At 41.3% G+C, this 4,440-nt stretch overlaps 2 long non-coding RNA genes across 2 annotated transcripts in view; one reads left to right on the forward strand and one right to left on the reverse strand.

Moving 5' to 3' along the window:
* LOC123974204 overlaps nucleotides 1–2,664 on the forward strand; it is a 6,895-nt gene extending 4,231 nt beyond the window's left edge. Inside the window, exon 2 of the long non-coding RNA XR_006825784.1 lies at nucleotides 2,409–2,664. This is a non-coding gene — a long non-coding RNA (uncharacterized LOC123974204). The remainder of the gene's footprint in view (nucleotides 1–2,408) is intronic.
* LOC123974205 lies at nucleotides 2,204–4,229 on the reverse strand. Its single transcript, XR_006825785.1, has 3 exons — nucleotides 3,538–4,229; nucleotides 2,683–3,009; nucleotides 2,204–2,535 (listed from the first exon to the last, which is right to left on the reverse strand). It is a non-coding gene; the product is annotated as an uncharacterized LOC123974205 (long non-coding RNA).
* Between the last annotated feature and the right edge of the window lie 211 nt (nucleotides 4,230–4,440).

Genomic DNA, 4,440 nt, shown 5'->3' on the forward strand with positions numbered 1-4,440 from the left:
AAGTTTCTGTGATATTTGCTTTAATTTGCGAGTTTCAGTATTATACCATGGAGCTAACCGTCTTTGTTTTAGTATTTTCTTTTTTAGAGGGGCTACAGAGTCGAGTGTCATTCGCAGCGAGCCTGCAGCACTATCAAGATGACTGATTTGGGAGGGACTGAAATTAGCATAGGAGTCCTCAGTTACTTTGTGATCTGATAATGAATTTAGAGCTGATGGAATCGCATCCTTAAATTTAGCTACAGCACTATCAGACAGACATCTTGTATAGAAATTTTTGCCCAATGGCGTGTAGTTCAGCAATACAAACTCCAAAGTTATCAAATAGTGGTCAGATAAAGAGGGATTCTGTGGGAACACTATTAAATGTTCTATTTCAATACCGTATACCAGAACAAGGTTGAGGGTGTGGTTAAAACAGTGAGTCGGTTCATGAAGCCAATGGAATCTAACAGAGATGAACGCAGTACTGAAGCTGTCATTCTCAACATCCACATGAATATTAAAATCCCCTACAATAATAACTTTGTCCGTTTTAAGGAAATTCAGAGAAGAATTCAGAGTACAGACCAGGTGCTCGGTACACTATAACAAAAAGAATTGGTTGCAGTGATTTCCAACTTGGGTGTGAAAGACTAAGAACAAGACTTTCAAATGAGTTATAGTTTAGTTTAGGTTTAGAGCTGATTAGTAGGCTAGAGTCGAAGGTAGCTGCAACTCCACCTCCTTGGCCTGTGCCTCGATAAATGTGAGTATTAATATGACTGGGAGGGGTGGATTCATTTAGGCTAACATATTCTCCATCACCCAGCCAGGTTTCAGTAAGACAGAATAAATCAATATCATAATCTGATATTAGTTAATTTACTAGTACACCTTTAGAAGAGAGAGCTCTTATGTTTAAGAGTCAGCATTTAACTCCTATTCGTTTGCTCTATTGCACTTGTGGTTTAAATTTTTATGGAGGTTTTTATGCACAGCTCCTTTCTGTTTACCTTTGATTAATAATTTCAATGGTCGGGGGGCAAAAAACCGTCACTATAGGGTTTTGGAATGGAGGAGCAGAGAAGTGTGTTAGACTGCGACTCTGCCTCCTGGTCTCAACTCTGGGTTGTCATGGATTTGGTCCACTAATAAACTTGGCCAGATTTCTAGAAATGAGAGCTGCTCCTTCCCAAGTGGGATGGATGCCATCTCTCCGAATCAGACCAGGTCTTCCCCAGAAAGTCTGCCAATGATCTACAAAGCCCACATCGTTTGCTGGACACCACCTCGACAACCAGCGGCGGAATGATGACATGCGGCTATACATGTCATCACTGGTCAGATTTGGCAGGGGTCCAGAGAAAACTGGCAGGTGTTACTTTCACATTTTAAAGGCCTATCAATATTTAAGAACTCTTAAACTGTTTGTAGGCCTACTATAACAACAAATAATCTCCACACCACAGTCATGTAGGCTAAAAATGTACTTACCTTTACCACCTCCCCCTCCACCTTCATTTGGCCCTTGGTCTCTCTTCTGCTGCTGAGCAGGGTCAGTGGAGAGCAGGGACTGATCAGAGCCTTAGCCTGCTGCCTTAGCTCCTCTGAAAGAACATGGTGTCCTTGGTAATATTTATGATATATGGCAGAGACTGTCTCCTGAGTGTAGGCCACCTAATGATGCAGCAACCGCCCTCCTTAATTTTATGAGCAAACTCCTCATAAAGTCACTTTTGCCACTGAATACCTATCCGAAATTGCAGATATTACATTAACTTTGGTCAAGGCTGTTCTTGCACCAGCAGAGTGAAATTCCCAGGACTGCTCTGATAACTTCATCATACATACCTGGAGGCTTGAAATAAGGTGTCGGGGGCTTAGTGCACAGCAGAGTTTTCAGTGCCATTCTGAAATGATAAAATAAACAGACAAAAGTGTAGGCTACAGAAAAGCTAGCCTACTATTAGACATTTTTGTATTGTTCATTTAATATCTAATGAGTATTTAATATAACAATTTTTTTTCCTTTTATCTAAGATGGGAGTTTTTCACTATTTCATCTCTTAGCCTCTTTAGTGAATGATGTTGAGCTTCCAGGTTCTTAAGCAGTGCAATGCATTTGAGTTAAGACTTTTCAGGCATTTAATGTCCTGGCATACAGAAACACAAAAAGCATAACATTACTCACTATCCATTTTTAGAGGAATTCTCCAACCAGTAAAGTGGCCGCTCAAAAAAAGTTTATTTCTCGCCAAGTGAATTTAGTGATTAAACAGCATACAAAAACTGAAAACAAAAAACAAAAACATACTGTTGTGTTGGTCTTTCTGTTTCCCACTCCTTGCTCAAATAAAAATATTAAAACGTTATTCAGAATGGATTGACACAATAACAGTGGTACGAAAATTTAAATTGTCTTACAGTTGTGGGCCAGGCTTTCATATGCCACTGTTGCTCTGCGGTCGTCTTCTGCAGTGGTCTGTGAGACTGTGAAGGGCTCTGTGAGCCTGACTGGCCTGCTGGCTAGCTACCCCCGCAGGCACTGTGGAGCTTCTCAATTCCAGAAATGTTGGAGAACATTTTGATTCACCATCAATAAAATGTCAATATTTGATATTTCTCGCCTTAAACAATCTCAGAAGTGAATTTAGTGATTAAACAGCATACAAAAACTGAAAACAAAAAACAAAAACATACTGTTGTGTTGGCCTTTCTCTGCTTCCAACTCCTTGCTCAAATACATAAATGACTGCTGGGATATTTGTGCTGGCAAGTTCACACAAGTAACCAGCCGATCGTCCTCGGTAAAATAACACTTAAGTAAATTTTAAATGCTTATGGCAAAATGTGAACTTGTGTATTAGGACTGTACTTGGGCCACCACAGATGTTTCACAAGGACACAAGAACACAAGTACAGACAAGAATGCAGATTGAGAAAGGCCCATAGACTTTAATGGTGTGAAGTAGACTGTAGACCGAAGTAGTGGTCTGTAGTAGATCCATACAGCAGAGTTCTAGAATCCTGCATCAAAGCAACAAAATTATGGTTGGTTCCATTCCGTGGCCTTTGAAGATGAAAACAGGACATTCTAGTGGGATCATTATGTCTCAATAGAGGGTTGATGTCATAACTGCGTTCTGTTACATCATGCGCATGCCCTCTATTCATAGTTTTAAGTCAAGTGAAGTGTTTTGTTTTTTAAAATTCCCCGGAGGATGTAACTTTTCTTCACTACGCCACGCATTGTGACAATGGTAAGCAACTAATTAGCATTATCCAAACCATTGAAAGTCTGAATGCATGGGTCTTGGAACTTTGACTTTGCCTTCAAAATAGCTACCACTATAATTATTTGTAAATCAAAAATCACACAAATTACAAATTGTAACACGTAGCTAGGCTATTTGTCATTTTAAAGGTAGTATACGCCAATGGTGTCTAGCGTTAAATAGTATGGCTAGTAGTTAGGCTTTATTAAATAATTGTATAAAGAGTTTATCAAGGACATAGGTTTGTATTTGTCTTAAGATGTTGACAAAGAAGTCAGACCTTGTCCTGGATGGTGAGACACGGCGGCGGCAGCAAACGCGTCTGCCTTGCCCTCCAGATGACCTCACAGGAGGCTCAGCGGAGCTGGGGAGCGGAGGCTCAGCAGATCTTGAGTGCGGTGAGACACGGCGGCGGCGGCGACTGCGTCCACGTCGCCCTGCAGACGACTTCACAGGAGGGGGAACAGACGCAGGCAGGCAGGAGGCTAGCTGCCGAGGCACTAGCCGGAACAGGGGCAGACAGAAAAAGGCTACCAACCAGGAGGCTAGCAGGAATCAGGCATGTGGAGACTAGGACGCCGGAGCTCAAGGCCAGTGGGCCGGGAAACAGGCAGGTGGCTAGCCAACTGAGGAGCTGAGGTGAGGAAAAAGCTTGTGGCCTGGCTTGGCAGTGAGTCTATTAGCCAGGGGTCCGAAAAAGCCATTTCCCGTGCCAAAGAAACAATAGCTTTCCAATAAATGACATTTCTGGCACTCTCCCACATCTTCGTCAACTCCAAGTCCACAAACAGGGAGCAGCAACTGAAAATGGTCCTTGGAAGGTAACATCAAAAAACATGAAACATTAAAACAGGTAATCCAAAATGTGGAAAAACTCGAGACATGGACCTTAGAAACAATGAACCAGCATTGAGTGAAGCAAACAACTTGAATACAGGTGAAGAATAAACCAATTATACACAGGTGAAAACACTAGACAATCAGTGAGACCCCAACCCAGGGTACCCCCAGGATTCTCAAAGTTAAATTTAAGACCTTTTTTAATACCACCTAGGATGAAATTTAATACCAACTTCACTGCTGTTTGGAAAATCTGTATTAATTTTAAGCCCGAGAAAATTATTCATGAAGTTCCATGAATTTAATAAAACATTTTATTATAATACATTCATATTTAACACAC

The sequence above is a fragment of the Micropterus dolomieu genome, linkage group LG07, assembly GCF_021292245.1.
Source record: "Micropterus dolomieu isolate WLL.071019.BEF.003 ecotype Adirondacks linkage group LG07, ASM2129224v1, whole genome shotgun sequence".
Classification (NCBI taxonomy): Eukaryota; Metazoa; Chordata; class Actinopteri; order Centrarchiformes; family Centrarchidae; genus Micropterus; species Micropterus dolomieu.